At 42.4% G+C, this 19,118-nt stretch overlaps 1 pseudogene across 1 annotated transcript in view; it reads left to right on the top strand.

Annotated features, from left to right (window-relative positions):
* LOC309552831 (A.superbus venom factor 1-like) overlaps window positions 1-19,118 on the top strand; it is a 319,818-nt pseudogene that overhangs the window by 292,705 nt on the left and 7,995 nt on the right. Inside the window, exons 38-40 of the transcript XR_014226164.1 lie at window positions 8,715-8,804; window positions 14,713-14,796; window positions 18,127-18,210. The product of XR_014226164.1 is annotated as an A.superbus venom factor 1-like (transcript). The remainder of the gene's footprint in view (window positions 1-8,714; window positions 8,805-14,712; window positions 14,797-18,126; window positions 18,211-19,118) is intronic.

Consider the following 19,118-nt stretch of genomic DNA (forward strand, 5'->3'; position numbering starts at 1 on the left):
GCCCCTCACCCGTAACTGGGGTGGGGGGGATGTCTTTGCTTCTTTCCGGAACCATGGACCTCCTTGATTCACGACAAATGGGTCCATGAACTGATCAGATCGGGTTACAAGATCGAATTCAGGTCTCAACCGTCGGACAGATTCTTCCCGTACAATCTACGCCTATTTCTAGATCAGGTAAGGGATCTACGAGAGGCGGTGCAAGATCTGCTGTCGCAAGGGGTGATTGTGCTGGTTCCCTCTCGGGAACACTTTCAGGGTTTCTATTTAAACCTGTTCACTGTTCCCAGGAAAGAAGGCAAAGTGCATCCAATCCTGGGCCTCAAGGCTCTGAACCGCCTTGTGCGGGTACAGAAGGTCTCGATTGGAGTCCATTCGCACGCAGTAGTGGTGTCCCTACACCAAGGAGATTTTCGCCTCCATTGATATCAAGGATGCATATCTACACATCCCTAATTACACTGGACACCAGTGTTTTCTTTGCTTCACTGTAGGAGAGGAACATGATCAATTTGTGGCGATACCTTTGGTCTCGCTTCCACTCCCAGGGTCTTCACCAAAGCGTTGGCTCCGGTATTGGCATTACTACGACAACGGGGGATAGCGGTACTGGGGTACCTGGACGCTCTCCTCTTAAGAGCAGACTCCCATTCAGTCTTGTTGGGTGACTTGGCAATTACTGTATGGGCTCTGCAAGAGTTTGGTTGGAACATCAATTTAAATAATTGGAAAGTGGTAGGGTATGTTGGCGCTGCCAGTAAGGATGAGTATATGGGAGAGACAATGATCCTTATAGACACCAAGCAAATATAGTATTACACCACACTTAAAGCGGTAGTATCCCGCTTTTTGACACTTTTACCTACAGGTAAGCCTATAATAAGGCTTACCTGTAGGTACAAATAATATCTCCTAAACCGGCACGGTTTAGGAGATATTTACAGTGCATGCAGCCGCTCGCGCGAGCGGCGCATGCGCTCTGAAGGTCGGGGGGACCTTCAATTAAGTTGCCGGGAGCTTGCCGGAAAAATCACTCCCGCGCGCATGCGCGGGAGTGACGTCATCGCGGCTCCGGCCAATCATCGCGCCGGAGCCGTCTCTTCCGGCCAATCAGCGCGCCGGAGCCGCCGAACCCGGAAGAGACGACGAGGGACCATGGCAGCGCCCGCAGCGATGTCCGGGGGTCCGTGTCGGGGCTTCGTTCTAAGGTAAGTTACACATAATGAGCTAGTATGCGATGCATACTAGCTCATTATAAACAGGCAAAAATTTGGGGGAGCATACCCATGTATTTCTAAAGCTGCTGCAGCTATGAACCAAAAGACATGTATATTAAAAAAGAATAGCGCGCAAATGCAAAAGAAATAACTACCAAATCTGAAGACAATCCATAAATAAAAATGGGGGTTTGGTCCCACCATATGGCCATATCGTGCTCAAGCCCACTACTGCGTCAAAGTACCCCATTATCAGTGGGTCCTACACTATCCATGAAAAAGAGATGAATTCAGCCTTTCTAACCCTTGGAGATAATACTCCTTGCTGAGAAGGATGTGCAAATGCACTACAGGGGACTCCTCCTATATCCACTTGATGGTGGACACTGATTGAGTACAGGTGTGTGTGGGGGGGTGGGGAGGGTTGCTCAACCTCGATAGTCTGGTCAGACCGAATACATAATAAACAGGCAAAAATTTGGGGGAGCATACCCATGTATTTCTAAAGCTGCTGCAGCTATGAACCAAAAGACATGTATATTAAAAAAGAATAGCGCGCAAATGCAAAAGAAATAACTACCAAATCTGAAGACAATCCATAAATAAAAATGGGGGTTTGGTCCCACCATATGGCCATATCGTGCTCAAGGCCACTACTGCATCAAAGTACCCCATTATCAGTGGGTCCTACACTATCCATGAAAAAGAGATGAATCCAGCCTTTCTAACCCTTGGAGATAATACTCCTTGCTGGGAAGGATGTGCAAATGCACTACAGGGGACTCCTCCTATATCCACTTGATGGTGGACACTGATTGAGTACAGGTGTGTGTGGGGGGGTGGGGAGGGTTGCTCAACCTCGATAGTCTGGTCAGACCGAATACATAATAAACAGGCAAAAATTTGGGGGAGCATACCCATGTATTTCTAAAGCTGCTGCTCATTATGCCTTTGTCTTGCAGGTTTTTTTTTTTTATTTTTTTTTTTATTGAGTTTACAACCGCTTTAAGCCACAAATAATACTTTGTAAGTGCTTAACAGTTATAGATAGTTCATGCTGTACCAATAAATAAATTAAAAATGCATACATAAATTGGTGTAGACTACTGATAGAAAGTGAAATGTAAAACTTAATGTGACTAAAAGCAATATCTTAAAATCAGTAGATAAGGTGCAAATATTTTCCTGTGATCAAACGTGATGTATCTTGAGGTATAAAAATTAAAAGTGACTGGTGTAATAAATATTTCAAACACTAGGTGGCAGTGATAGTGTTATATAAATATAGGTATCCAGGTGAAAATTATAGTAATATATATATAAATAGTGGATTGTGCCAAGTGAACAGATATCTTTAAATCACTGATAGGAGTATCTCAAAAAGTTCCCAGTGTTGATATGAATAAGTGATATCTAATAAACAAATTAAAAAATGGAAAATGAACACAAAATAGTCTGTAATAAATGCTTGGTGGAAAAAAGTCCAAAAATGTAATATATGTAATAAATATCAAAAAGTGCAGCAATAGTGCAATGCAAAGTGCCAAAAAGTCTTTTAGAGGAGAGGGGTAAGTCCCAGTGATGGATTCAAATTGTGGGTGCTCGGTGAGGAAATTCCGTGCTCCCCTCTCAATACAGCCCGCACTCACCAGAGACCGGCACCCCTACAGGGATTGGATTTTTAGGGGTAACCCCTCGGTAGACCTCAGTGGGGCTCTCCAGTCCTCCTGGGGTTAGTCTTACTTCCTCCAGTAATTAGGTAAACAAGCGGTAAACAGTAAGGGGTGTCAGGGGCAGCTCTCCAAATGTTGAAAACGGTATCCGATGGTATATGGATAAAAGACACTAGTATAGTGATGTACCGTTTAAATGAATACAGTTTATTGACAAGTATTAAAATGTACTCACATTTAAAATCATATAATAGCAGCGCTGCTCCTGATGACGTCAGCTAGATGAGGAAACGTGTAGAGCGTAGGCACATCAGTTCCGCCCTGTGAAACGCACATCCGGCTGGTGAGGCGCACGGCGTCCCGGAAGGACCGCTAAGCGAGGGATTTGCGGTCCCTACTCACCTTACGGATCCTATTATATGCTTTTAAATGTGAGTACGTTTTAATACTTGTCAATAAACTGTATTAATTTAACCACCTCCCACCCGGGCCATAGTACATATACGGCCGGGTGGGAGTCTCGTCCTTCTGAATGGACGTTCCGGAACGTCCTTCAGAAGGAGAGAGATTGCGCCGCCGCGGGCACGCGCAGCGGCGCGATCTCGATGTGCCTGTGTCCCTAGGACACAGAGCAACAAGACTCGGCAGGAGGGCCCTGTGATTGGCCCTCCTGATCACATGACGGCTGTGACCAATCACAGCCGTCATGTAATGTCAATACAGCCGTTGTAACGGCTTCGATCTCTTCTCCTTCTGACAGATCCTGTCAGTGAGGAGAAGAGCAGAGGATCGATTCTGCAGCCGGGGTGATCAGTGAGTATTTCTAATTACTCACTGATCACAGGGGGGTCTGTGCTGGTAATCAGATGATTGATTACCAGTGCAGCCCTGGGGGGAGGGGATGCCACTAGAGCCACCAGGGATGCCCCCCCATGACCACCAGGGATGCCCACCCATGACCACCAGGGATGGCAAACAGGGCTCAGAGAGCCTGCCAGTGGTGCCCCCCTATCAGTGCTGCCCACCAATGCCATCTATCAGTGCTGCCCACCAGTGCCCATTATTGCCCACCAGTGCTGCCTATCAGTGCCCATCAGTGCCCCCCATCAGTGCCGATCAGTGCCGCCCATCAGTGCCACCCATCAGTGCCCATCAGTGCCGCCTATCAGTGTCCATCAGTGCCCATCAGTGCTGCCGATCAGTGCCCATCAGTGCTGCCTATCAGTGCCCATCAGTGCTGCCTATCAGTGCCCATCAGCGCTGCCTATCAGTGCCCACCAATGCTGCATATCAGTGCTATCTATCAGTGCCACATATCAGTGCCCATCAGTGCTGCATATCAGTGCTACCTATCAGTGCCCATCAGTGCTGCATATCAGTGCCACCCCATCAGTGCCACCCCATCAGTGTCTCCTCATCAGTGCGGCGTCATCAGTGCAGGAAAAAAACTTATCTATTTACAAAATTTTATAACCTAAACAAAAAAACTTTTTTTTTTTTCAAACTTTTCGGTCTTTTTTTATTTGTGCACCAAAAAAGAAAAAACCTGGCTGTGATCAAATACCACCAAAAGAAAGCTCTATTTGTGGGGAAAAAATTACATAAATTTTGTTTAGGTACAGTGTTGCATGACCGCGCAATTGTCATTCAAAATGCAACAGCGCTAAAAGCTGAAAATTGGTCTGGGAAGGAAGGGGGTTTAAGTGCCCAGTATTGAGGTGGTTAAACGGTACATCACTATATTAGTGTCTTTTATCCATATACCATCGGATACCGTTTTCAACATTTGGAGAGCTGCCCCTGACACCCCTTACTGTTTACCGCTTGTTTACCTAATTACTGGAGGGAGGAAGTAAGATTAACCCCAGGAGGACTGGAGAGCCCCACCGAGGTCTACCGAGGGGTTACCCCTAAAAATCCAATGCTGGTTACCCCTGTAGGGGTGCCGCTCTCTGGTGAGTGCGGGCTGTATTGAGAGGGGAGCACGGAATTTCCTCACCCAGAACCCACAACTTGAATCCATCACTGGGACTTACCCCTCTCCTCTAAAAGACTTTTTGGCACTTTGCTTTGCACCATTGCTGCACTTTTTGATATTTATTACATATATTACATTTTTGGACTTTTTTCCACCAAGCATTTATTACGGACTAGTTTGTGTTCATTTTCCATTTTTTTATTTATTTATTAGATATCACTTATTTATATCAACACTGGGAACTTTTTGAGATACTCCTATCAGTGATTTAAAGATATCTGTTCACTTGGCACAATCCACTATTTATATATATTACTATAATTTTCACCTGGATACCTATATTTATATAACACTATCACTGCCACCTAGTGTTTGAAATATTTATTACACCAGTCACTTTTAATTTTTATACCTCAAGATACATCACGTTTGATCACAGGAAAATATTTGCACCTTATCTACTGATTTTAAGATATTGCTTTTAGTCACATTAAGTTTTACATTTAACTTTCTATCAGTAGTCTACACCAATTTATGTACGCATTTTTAATTTATTTATTGGTACAGCATAAACTATCTATAACTGTTAAGCACTTACAAAGTATTATTTGTGGCTTAAGTGTGGTGTAATACTATATTTGCTTGGTGTCTATAAGGATCATTGTCTCTCCCAAATACTCATCCTTACTGGCAGCGCCAACATACCCTACCACTTTCCAATACTTAGATATAGTTTTACACTATATTTTGGGGTAGGCCGCAGCCAACTAGTTTTTTAATTAATTTATCCACTTTGCGCGGAATTTTTTTCACATTATCAATTTAAAAAAATCTGCTCTGGTACCATCTTCAAAACTGGATTATCTGGGTCTTTCTTCACCCGGAAAAGCTTCAAAAGTTGCAGAGGGCTATTTGTTTTAATCCAGAAACCTGTCCTCTCTGCGGACTTGCATCCATCCGTGCCTTAGGTCTGATAGTGTCAACTTTCGAGGCGGTTTCGTTTGCTCAGTTTCACATGAGACCCTTACAAAGGGAAATTCTTGTCAAGTGGAACAATGATCCAGAATCCTTGGACACTATAATTCGGAGTGTTCTTCTGTGGTGACTTTGCTTGTTGGTCCTCCTATTGTATTGGACCATGGTAACCACAGATGCCAGCCTATCCGGCTGGGGAGGAGTGCTTGGGAAGCTGCGTGTCCAGGGGTCCTGGACCACCGATCAATATTCTGGAGCGATAAAGCTTTGCCTGAGTCCCTGGACAAATTGTTTGCAGGGTTGTCCAGTTCAGATTCAGTTGGACAATGCCACGGCCGTGGCTTACATCAATCATCAAGGGGGCACCAAGAGTATCTTGGGGGCCGGGAGGTGGCTAAGATCCTGAAATGGGCAGAACATTTTGTTCCAGCCCTTTCCGCCGTGCATATCCCAGGAGTGGAGAACTGGCAGGCGGATTATCTGAGTCATCAGGTGTTGGATCAGGGGGAATGGACCCTGCACCCAGAGGCATTTCACCTGCTGTGTCTGGTGGGGGACACCCAAAGTCGACCTGTTAGCCTCTCGACTCAACAAGAGGGAACAGAGGTTTGTGGCCAGGTCTCCGGATCCTCTGGCCGACGCCACAGATGCACTGGTGGCTCCTTGGGGTCAGTATCGGCTGATCTATATGTTCCCTACATTGAAACTTCTGCCAAGGCTTCTGCGCAGAATTGAGGTGGAAGGGATTCCGGTCATTCTGGTGGCCCCATACTGGCCCCACCGGTCTTGGTACGCAGATCTGGTAAGGTTGGTCACGGATGCTCCTTGGAGACTTCCTCTCAGGGAAGATCTGCTGTCCCAAGGGACAATCTTACACGCTGCTTTATAGTCACTGGCTTTAACAGTGTGGCTGTTGAAAGACAGGTATTGAAGGACAGGTGTCTTTCTGACTCAGTGATTCATACGCTGTTGACCGCTAGAAAATCTACCCCCAGGAAGATCTATCATCGTACCCCGAAATCATACATCTCATGGTGCAAATCGCTGAAGATGCATCCTCTCCTTTTTTCGGTGGCTAGGATTTTGACCTTTCTCCAAAGAACAGCGGTTGGCCTTGGGTACTATTAAAGGCCAAGTGTCGGCTTTGGCTGTATTTTTCCAACGCCCTTTAGCTACGCATTCTTTGATTTGCACTTTTATTCAAGGGGTTCGCCATATGGCTCCTCCGATACGATCCCCCGTTTCCTCCGTGGGATCTTAAGCTGGTACTGTCTGTCCTTCAAAAACCTCCCTTTGGAAACATTAGGGGGATTCCTCGGCTTACACTGTCACAGAAGCTAGCCATTTTGGTGGCTATTACCTCTGCTCGCAGAGTATCTGAATTGGCGGCTCTATCCTGCTGTTCACCTTATCTGTTGGTCCACAGAGATAAGGTGGTACTTTGACCTAATCAGTCATTTTCTTCCTAAGGTGGTTTCTGATTTCCATTTGAATGAAGACATTGTGCTGCCTTCACTCTGTCCTAAGCCCATGCATCCCAAGGAAATTGCCTTGCATTCTTTGGATGTGGTTCGGGCAATTAGGGTTTACCTGGCGGCTACTGAATCTTTCAGGAAATCAGACTTTTTGTTCTCACAGAAGGACCTCAAAAGGGATTGGCTGCGACCATATCCAGATGGATCAGGCAGACAGTGGTACAGGCTTATTCACTGAAGGGTTAGGTTCCACCTTTCCCTGTGGAGGCGCATTCTACTAGGGCGCCGAGTACCTCTTGGGCCATCAGGCATCAGTAATGCAAGTTTGCAAGGCAGCAACTTGGTTGTCTGTTCACAAAATTCTACAAAGTAAATGTGTTGGCATCCTTGGATGCTTCTTTTAGCCTCAAGGTTTTGCAGGCTGCTATTTAAAAAGAGAAAATATTCTCTTTGAGGGTGCATGTTTTCTAGGTGAGCTCCAGTTGTTTCTGGTTGAGCTCCATGTTCACTGGTTGGCTAATTTTAGCCTTTGGGGAATTACGTTCTTTTCTGCGTTGTTTTCCCACCCCTCATGCAAATACTGCTTTGGGACGTCCCAATGGTCAAGAAGAATATGGAGCTGCGTCTATCAATGATCGATAGAGAAAACTGGATTTTTGACTTACCGTATAATCCTTTTCTCTGAAGTTCATTGACAGACACAGCACCCACCCCTCTATTTCTGAGTGGGATGGGTTTTTTCTTCTAAACACTGCTTGCAACAAAACTGAATCCTATAGCGGAGTGAGTGGGTGTATGCCTGCAGGGACTGCCCCATAGGCATGGTAAAGGTTTTTCCTGCCTAGGGTCCTACTCCTGTAGGGGGCAGCATAACCCAATGGTCAAGAAGAATATGGAGCTGTGTCTGTTAATGAACTTCAGAGAAAAGGATTTTATGGTAAGTCAACATTTTCTGCTCCAAGCTTGGACCTGATTTTGGTTTGTAACGTTGCTCATGGATTGAAGGAGCTTTCATTTATCTTTGCTGTCAGCTTCTAAGCTGCTCTTAATAAAAGAGCTTTTTTAAACTTATATGTGCAGATTGAGGACATTGAGAAAAGACTTGGTTTAACCTCTGAGCACCAAAAGGGTTAGCAATCTCTAAGGTGTGTGCTACCTTCTGAAAAAGGAATGAAAAAATACATTAACTGCCACTGGTGATAACCTTACAAAAATGCCATTGGTTGCCCTTTTGATTCTCAAATTACAATACTTTCTAGACCACCAATATGGAACAAATCAGTATTTGTGGAGTTGTAACTGACTTCCATTTGGCATGATTCTTAATGAGACCAGCCTGGCTTCCAACTGGATGTACAATATACTACTAATATTTTTTTTACCTATTTTCCAATAGAAAACCGTTGTACCAAATTCTACCATGTGGACGAGAACAGTAAACTTCTGGGCAGGATCTGTCAAGGAGAGGTGTGCCGCTGTGCTGAAGGTAAAGATTGTAGGATGATGATTACTGGTCAGTCATGTGTTTTTGGGTACCGACGTTAGTTGAGGTACCGAATCCTGTGTTAAGATAAAGATAAGGAAAAACAATTTCTAGCCGTACTAAAGGATTAATTTTCTATTAAAAATGCTCAATGCTTTTCTTGCAAAAACATCATGGGCTGGTTCCTCTCCACTGCATCATCTATGCTTCTATTAGATATTTTACAGATATGGCAGATGTACAGGAAAAGCAATGTTGTTTTTAGAGGGAAAGCAGAAATAGATAATTGAGCTGAGTTGAGTTGCAGAGGAAAACTACCAGAAGTTATGCTAAATTGCTTGCCAATATCCAGGCGTGTATGGTCAACCTATTTCTAGGCACAAGTAGTGCAAATCATAATAGGGTTTATTCGGGGCATTTTTTTCTCAGAGAATAGGTGCAGGAACTCCCCCCATCTAAGTCACCCCTTGTCTCCACCTGCTACTCACCTCCAAGCAATGGCCCCTGGATCCACCCTCTAAGCACCTCTCATTACCACCTCTTTTAGAGAATAAATTGGCAAGTATCACTTTGTGGTGCTAAGTGGATCAGTAGATCAATAGATCTACCTCAGCAACAATAGTCCCCCAGCAGCAAAAACAGATCTCTCAGCAGCCAGCATTAATAGACCTCTCCCTTAACAGTAGATTCCTCCCAGCAACAATCCCCCCCCAGCAACATAAACCCCCACATTAACAATAGATTCCCCACGTGGAAACAGATCCCCTCCATCACTACTAGACCCTCCAGCACACCCCAGCACACAGACCCCCAGCATACCCTTGCCATTACATGAGTTCAGCGCTGGAGATATCAGAACTGCATTCCCCCTTGTTCCTGCTGAAAAATAATTCCTGGGTTTATAAGAATAGAGCAGCCATTCTAAACCCAGATTAATCAGAACCTTAGGTTCTTTCAAAAGTTGCTAGAGGTTATCTGAGCTATGGCTTACTGACCTCTCATATGATAGATGCATAGTATTGCAGTTGGTAGAGCCAGGGACATGATGCCAATAATTTTTTTAACTGTCTGTAGCAGTGACATCCTGACCTCCAATGTAAGGGGGGAATTTTTATCACTGTTCATCAATGTAGGGGGCATTTCCCAATGACTCCAACAAACTGAATTTTTTAAGGGGTTCTCTGAGACCTGAAAACTATATTAAGGGTTCCTCTTGGGTTCAGAGGCTGAGAAAGTCTGGCTTAGAGTATTGGTGGGACTATCACATATAGTAAAGTTGTGTAAACAGCTCACTTTATGGTTAAGGTTAATTTTGTTGACAAAACTTTTTTTTTTTTTTTTCTAAATTAACCGGTTGCCGACTGCGCACAGTATATTTACTGCGGCAGTCAGCCCCTGCCAGGCAGAGTGACGTAGATCTACGTCGCTAGCCTGTCACCGGGTTTTGAGCCAATACCGCCTCGGCTCGTTCACAGAGGAGTGTCACACTACGATCATCGGTAGAGCGGGAGAAAGGTGGGCGGCTTATGTAAACAAAGCCGCCTGTCATTCTCCCCTGTGTAAAAATGGAGCTCAGACGGTTCTACTATGTAGAACCGTTGGTCTCTGTTTTTACAATAGGAGACCTGTCCCACTACAGTTAGAAACACGCCCCTAGGACACACTTAACCCCTCCCTGTCCAATACAGTTAACCCCTTCCCTGCCAGTGTCATTTTTACAGTAACAGTGCATATGTATAGCACTGATTACTGCAGTAATGTCACTGGTACCCCCAAAAGTGTCAAAAATGTCAGTCAAGGGTCCGATCTGTCTGCCACAATGTCCATTACCGCAAAAAAAAATCGCAGATCGCCGCCATTACTCGTTAAAAAAAAAAAAACACCAAAAATGACAAAAATCTTTCCCTTTGTTAGTAAACACGATAACTTTTGCGCAAACCAATCAAAATACGCTTTTTGCAAATGTTTTTACCAAACATATGTAGCATAAAACAAATTGGCCGAAAATGTTAAAAAATTTAGATTTTTACATTTTTTTGGGGGGGAATTTCATATAAAAAAAAGTGAAAAATATTGTTATTTTTGCAAAATTTACGCTCTTTTTTTGTTTATAGCGCATGATCAAAAAATTGCACAGGTGATCAAATACCACCAAAAGAAAGCTCTGTTTGTGGGAAAAAAAGGAAGTGAAATTCGTTTAGGTACAGCGTCGCACGACCGCGCAATTGTCCGTTAAAATCACGCAGTAAAAAAAAAAATCACAAAAAAAACCCTGGTCAGGAAGGGGGTAAAATCTTCCGGGGCTTAAGTGGTTAACACTATTTTAGTTGACTAAAATACGACTAAAACTAAAACAATTCAGATGAATAAAATAGTCAAAAGACTATGACTAAAACAAAATTGAAATTCAATGTCAAAAATAACTGTGCGCTACCAAATAAGAAAAGGGGCATCTACTAAGCTGCTGAAAGAAAAAAAAATATTAAGAAAAAGGCTTTTCCAATTTTTTTCCCTAATATTTAATGTTAGTAATATATTCAGGTAATATGTGCAATGGCATTACAGCCAATAGTGTTTACAGGTTTTTTTTTTAAATTTTAAAGTTGCATACTAGCACATTACGCATTTACTTTGCAGGGGGGGGGGGGGGGGGAAAGAAAAAAAATGTTGAGTTTACTTCCTCTTTAACCTCCCTGGTGGTATGATTATTTCAGATTTTAGGTGCTGAAAGCTGTACCATTATTTTGCATGTAATTCTTAAAGATGAGCAGCCCAAACCAACTATTTACATATGATTTTTTTTTACTGTGCATTCTTCTTTATAACATCCCGGTTATGATAAAGTTTGAAACACAAAATCATAAATTATAATATAATAAATAACTATAAATAATAACAAATAATAATATAATAATAACACTTTTTATTCAATAAATTATAGTAAATAACATAATCAAAAACACTGAAATTTTTTTGGGCCAAACAAGGATGCAATATTAGTAGTCATATTGCTTCAGTAAACGTCCCGGGTATGGAAAATTTTAAAACAGGGTACAGCACAAAGTCCAACGTCATAATCAGGGCAGTGGTACCACGTTTCTTTATGGATTTTCCTTCCAGTGTCATCATGTTTGGAACAGCAAACCACACAAATCCTTGTGGGTGAGGACTTCTTTTCCGTTGGTGGAATGTGGTCCATAAAGTGACGACCGGTCAGGCATTCGGGGTTCACAACACCAGCAGCACGGCGTCCGGATCTACTTACAGCCGTTGGTGTTTGGTGCCTGAGAAATAACAGTTTGGCAATTTTCCAAACAAAATCTGCATGAACCACAGGCCTGTCACTCTTGTTTTTTAGTAGAATAAATGCGTTCCACAAACATTGTTCAAGAAGATGCCTGAAGATTTTTTTGTAATTTTTTTTTGTTGTTTCCGCATTGCCGGATAAAAAGTCATGGCCTGGTCAGCTCTGTCCACACCTCCCATGATTTGTTGTAATCCATCACCAGTTGTGGTTTCATTACATCTTTTCCACCTTTTGTGTGTACCATGAGAGTAGAGGTGTTGTGAATGGTACTCATCAGGCACACATCTTTTTTGTCTCGCCATCTCAGTGCCATCATTTTTCCTTTCTGCCAGGCAACTATTTCTCCTGCCTTGAGCTTTTTTTTGGCAAAGGTTGGCGGCATGTCATGCCGGTCAGCTCTAACGGTCCCATACGCATCCGTCTTGTTTTGAAGAAGGAATTCATAGAGTTCTGGAGATGTGTAAAATTTGACTGTGGTTACACAGTACCCCTTGATTCAGCAATGGCTCAATCAACGTAAGAACCGGAGCGGTTGCCATTCCATAACTGCTGAACCTTTCATTGAATTTGGTTCCTTTCCCAGTATAAAGGACCGAATTCCATATGTAACCAGTGCTGGATTCACATAGCATGAATGACTTTATTCCAAATTGTGCTCTCTTTGACGCTATATACTGTATCCAGCTGAGTTTTCCTTTGTAGGGCATTAGACTTTCATCGATACAAATGTCTCTATCTGGTACATTGGACTGCTGAAATTTTTTTAGAATAATTAGATAAATGTCCCAAATCTTTTTGAGTTTTGGAGCTGGATGAGAAGTCTCGTCAAATTCATCATTATTTTCAATGTGCAAATATTTCATAATGAGCGAAAATTTGTATTCCTACATGACCGTGCCAAAAAAAGGAGTGGCCAGTAATTTGTTGGTGGTCCAATACCACTTCTGCACGGGTTTTCCCACCCTGCAGAAGAATTATTCTTTTTAATAACCTCATCGGTCAAAAAGAGTTGGAGGTATGCCAAGGGGTTGTCATCCTCAACATCCGCTTTGATACCAGGTGCTCCAGTAAACAGGAACCTTGGGGGCGCTACGTGCTCCGTACCGCAGTCAATCGAGCACCAAATCCGCACATCACTGGGGACAGTCGCAGGATCATCGCTAAAATAGATTTCTGCGTCCGATGACGAACTTCCCCACGATTCGCTGTCACTCCATTCTGCAAGCGATTCTGTATCACTGTCGCTGTTTTCCAGCAGGTCATATACCGCTTTTGAGGTGGCGGCGCGCTTTTTTGATGCCATGGTCGCTCTGCAATTTACAGACACAAAGTACAGGAAAAATGCAGGAAGGGCAATGGAGAAAGCACTGGGGGGCAAGCTAAGGTCAACTTATTTTATTTTAGTAATGTAATCCAATAGGATTACAATATATCAGTGTGTTTGTGTTTATAACTTTTTGAATTTGCTGCCGGTTCCACCCCCCTGCGAGCGTCACGTCGCAGGAGACGGAACCCGGGGCACAGAGAATCAGGCGGAAGATCCGGCCGCTGCACACTGCCGGGATACATCGCTGGATCCCAGGGACAAGGTGAGTACCCTCTCTTTCAGGATCCAGCGATGCTCCCTGGCCATACCCCGAGTGTGGCTCGGGGTTACCGCTAATGGCACTGAAATTTCACCCCAAGCCACACTCGGGAATACCACCAGGGAGGTTAAGGAAAAAGGCAGGCTCACTCCACCAAGTCTTGAGATACTCTTAGGGCACTGCAAGGGTTAATCAATATGCTGGCTTCCTATTCCATGTACTCAGTCAGCGCCATATAAAAAAAAGGAGGAAAAGGAGATCTAGTGCTCTCTCTAATAATTATTTCCTAAATCTGCCTTACCCCCCCATCAGGAATTGGTGGGGTCAGGGAAGGGTCCTTTCTCTTCATGAGGGGACACTCCAAGTGAAATTTTTTGTGTTTGTTCACAACATGCACTTTTTTTGTTCACTTTTTGTAATGACTAAGGACTAACGTCTGAAACACGTAGGCTGTTTTTACAGCATTATACATGTCTTTTCAATAAAGGAATACTTTTTTGGATGTCATCCTGAGTGCTGACCATCCCTTTCCTTACTTTTTAATTAGTATTTGTGCACCGCACTGCACCTCAGGCTTGAAAAATAAAGTATTAAAAAAAAATCAATGTGTGGATTTTTTTAAACAATACATCATTTTGCTAAATGCACTTTGGGGGTTAAAAAATATTTTGGGAGCTCAGCTTTGATCTATGTTATATCTGTATTTTTTTCTATGTATTTCCCTACTTCATATCCATACTAATTCTGTAACAGTGGGGTTCATTTACTAACACTGCATGGTACAAAATCTGGTGCAGCTCTGCATAGAAACCAATGAGCTTCCAGGTTTTATTGGCAAAGCTTAATTGAACCAGTTGATGTTACAATCTGGTGTAGCTGTGCATGGTAGCCAATTAGCTTCTGAGTGCTCCTGTTTTAGTAAATCCCCCCACTGTGTCCATTGTTCTATACATACAGTACATATATCTTAAAAATAAATACTAACAAAATATAATATCACTTACCTTTTATTTTGCAGAAAATTGCTTCCTGCAGCAACAGTTAGAGGAGGTGGACGCAAATGTACGATTTAGAGAAGCGTGTGACGTCGGTGTGGATTATGGTAACTCACTGTTATTATATTTAATTTAGCAACTTAAAACTGAATGCAAACACTAAAGGTGGCCACACTCCAGCAAAATTTCACCCAAAAATGTTTATTTTGATAACGGTTGTTGGATTTTTCTAATGGTTAGTGGTGTCAAATTGACGTTCGCTTTTGAATGTTCTGATGAGCAAATTCAAAGGATCAGGATAGAAGTTTTTTCTTGAACAAACAAAATTCTAACTAAAGCCCCATACATACGCACAGATTGTTGGCCAACCGACCGGCCGTCTTTTGTCCAGTGTTTGTTGGTTGAAATGTGCTCTAGACTTGCACTGGACTTTTGTTGGCCAACAAAAACCAACTTCAGAAGTGATGTCATGTGATGGTTGACTTTCCGTGTGTTTTTTCTTCTCTGAGCATGCCCAGTCTTGCTCGTCTGATTTTTGTCTGCCGAAATCTGTACTGACTGAGGAACAATCGGCCGTTCTTTGTTGGCCAACAAAAATTTTATAGCATGCACACCAGATTTTTTTCGGCCCAAAATTCGCAGTTGGTTGTCGGAAGCATCATACTAACAAGCCTACAATCGACAGATCGGACGTTGGCCGACAATTTACGGCCAACAATCTGTGCGTGTGTACGGGGCTTAAGAATGTGATTTTCATTGAGAAAAAAAATACACATATTGCATTGCACATGTTTTAGGCACAAAATAAACCTTTCTAATAAATCTGGATTTCTATTGAAAAAGCAGGTCTGGATGAAATTGTAAGGGCTTTTAAATAGGACAGTAAAGCCTTCTTAAAACAGAAAATATTTGCATGTCTCCTTCCATCCCATATACCAAAAATAAGAGAATTATTCCTCATTTCAGGACAATGGGTAGAACCATACAAAGGATTCCTTTGCATCCCTCTAGCTGGATGTACATCCAGAATGCTACGGTTCAAACGTATGCAGAAAGTATACAGTTCAAATTTAACCTATTACAGACCCATTTATTATAAACTGCATACAACGGTTTCAGGCTATGTGGGCATTAACAATGCATTGTATTGAAACCATGGCTTCTATGGAATAGAACATGGGACCCAACAGGACACTATAACCATCTCACCGTTTTTTCAGAATTTCTGTATGAAATTCCAAATTAAATTCTACTGGTGTATGGCCAGTTCAACATTGTGGACAAATTGTAAATTTCTACTGTTGTAGTACTTCTCTGTGCCTCTGGGGGGTATACACAGTAGTCACTAGAACAGGAAATGAAGTTTAGGAGTCTAAACGGTTGTGGTCTGTCAATGTGCACTCCCAGAGGATATTCTGGAGAAGTCAGAAGCGGACTTTAAAGACTTTAAGAGGAGGAGAAGGAGGTGCCTTCTGGTTTTGGCTTTTAGTCTTAGATAGTTACATTTAATTTAACTTGTTCTGTAATGTTGAATATTTATAGAACAAGTCCAACTGATTGTGACTAATTATACCATGACCTGGATATATAAGAACCTTCACAGACCTGCAGGTTTCGGTTTGTGTAATTTTGTCACAGGAACATAATGACTTTCCATATCATGGATGAGGGAGGTTGTGCCTGGTTGGCCATGATTTGCATGCACATTTTGTAGAAGTCATCAGATTAGTAGTAGTAGTAAGGGTTGAGGGTTTGCTTGAACGCCTGCGACCAATTTTTATACCTTTCCCCAGATCTTCAAGCCCTCGCTAATGGTAGCCATTGTTAACTACTCTGCATTGACAGGGATCAGGCATTAGAGAGTATTCTGAACTACTACTTTTCTAATTTAATCTTGCGTGATAGTTCTGCTATTCCTTGGTGAAAACTGTTTAATAGACCCCTTAAATTGGACTTTGTATACCACTTAACCCTGAGTCTCTACTTGGATTCCAATGAACCAGTGTATGCCTCAGTAAAAATATACTTGTTGGAATTTTCACTAAAAGAACAATGCCCCTAGATGCTTTAGATGTCTTGTGAGGAATCTCACAGAGCCCAGTTGTACATGATCAGGAGAAAAACAGCAGTTGGATTTTGAGCTAGAGCTGGCCAGCCATGCTTTTTTCTAATTTTTTTAAAAAGTGGCATAAAGCAGGTAGCACTTCATTAGCTATATATGTAAGGGGACAGTCATTTAATCTGGTTGTGGGGTATGAAAATTTGAACCAGGAGGAGTATGGGGTGAAAAAAAAGGTCTACCCATTGTGCACCTTCTGGCCAATCCTAAAGGTTCAACAGGGGTTATCAACTGCCCTCTTAGCAGTTATTGGCTAGTGGTCAATAAATTGGCTCAACAGGGATCCAACTGCATAACCAAGTCAAGGAACATAAATACTTTTCCTTAGATCCTCAAGCCGTTGCTAATGGTAGCCAGTGTTAATGATACTAAATTGACAGGGATTGGGTATTGAATGGTATTCTGAATTCCTAATTTTCTAATTGGTAAATCTTTGGTGAAAGTTCTGTATAAACTTTGTTTAATAGATCTCTTAGACTGGACTTTGTGTGCCATTGAACCGAGTCTTTACTTGGTTTCCAATAAACCAGTGTATGCTTCAGTAAATTGGAATTTTAATTAAAAGAACAATGTCCCTAGATGCTCAAGATGTCTTGTGACGAATCGCTGCATGATATAATTTCAGAATGTTTGCAAAGCAGAGGAGTGTGGGTGAATTGCACTGATCACATGCCAACAGCCATATTAGAGCTGATCACAGAGCACAGTTGTACATGATCAGACGAATATTATCACTTGTCAGAGCTAGTGTTGGCCAGCCATGTTTTTTTCTAAATTCTCCAAAAGGTGGCATAAAGCAGGGTGCACTTCATTCGGTATTTGTAAAGGGACAGTCATTTAATCTGGTTGTGGGGTATGGAAATTTGGACCAGGAGGAGTATGGGATGATAATTGGTGGTCTACTCATTTTGCACCTTCTGGTTAATCATACAGGGGTTGTCAACTGCCTATCGAGCAGATACTTATCAGTGGTCAATAAATCGGCCCGACATGGAGCCAACTGCACAACCAAGTCAAGGGACATTAACACCTGTTGGCTAAATGGTCTTACATTAGAGAGATGACTGTACTAAAAAAAAAGTGGTAGCTAAGCATTTTCCAGCAGTGCCTGGCAAATTAAATAAATTGGTAAAAAGAGCTGAACTACAGCAAAAGGAAATGCAATACCAGAATCCTGGCCAGATGAGAATTCATGTATGACCATTACAATGAATGGGCACAAAGGATGGTTATATTACTTTGGTTACCCTTTAAAATGTCAAATGTATCAAAAGGGGATGTAAGATACTTTAAATTACTAATGTTTTTGTGTTACCAGTATACAAGACAACACTCAGTGAAATCAAGGAGGAAAGCAATTACTTTACCTATGTGATGACCATTACACTTGTCATTAAACCAGGTAATGAATGAAATAAGTACTTCTGTACATAGTGACCATAAATTAACAGTTGTAGTCTTAGGCCTAACAGTACAATAGCCACTAAGTTGAGTAGGAGGTTGAGGCATGCTTTTAACTCCTCTCACCAACTGGCAATGGGCACAGGAAAGTCCCATCCCCCCCCCCCCCCGGACATTGTAATGAGGCAAAACAAATAGGTCATGTCTGTTGCCTTTTGTTATGTGTACATGTGCATACACCCCAATCATTGTAGTAGCATGCACCTATACACATCTAGATCCTGAGAGATCTTTACACAAAAGAGGTAGTTCAATCAGCAATACACATTTATTGAAAGGGTTACATAATATATATACAAATTACACACTAAACAGTATTTACAACACATTGTTAGTACAGATCCCCTGGCTTTCAATGTTACTTACAAATTACCCACAATAGCCCTATTTACAATACCATGTACGTATTGCGCATGGAGTTAAGTTACCTTTTCACTTCAGGCATGGTGCCTATAGTGTGTATTCAAACACTAAAGAGAAAAAGCATGTATACATTCTAAGTGTGAGAGGTATAGTCTATATTTACCATCCCCAGTAGCTTCATCCTAGTCTGCTTGCAAGAGAGCGATCTCTCTCTTTCCACCTTCACTAATATAGAACCATATTGCATAGACTTGTATAGGGCTATTCTGATTGGTTCAGCTATCTTACTCTTCTCCTCCCTCTGGGCGTATCTCGTTCAGGATTGGACAACTTCCTCCTCGCCTAGCTTAGCATAATTAAGCCCCTATATTGAGCATAACCCAGCCTCTCCATAGCCCTCCTCTCTGGGGGGGGATTAATCATGCTAAGTCAGCTGCTGGGCAAACTGCCCATTCCTGAACCGACGATCCCCTTCATTGCATATCT

Source organism: Pelophylax lessonae (assembly GCF_965119305.1).
Source record: "Pelophylax lessonae genome assembly, chromosome: 4".
Lineage (NCBI taxonomy): Eukaryota > Metazoa > Chordata > Amphibia > Anura > Ranidae > Pelophylax > Pelophylax lessonae.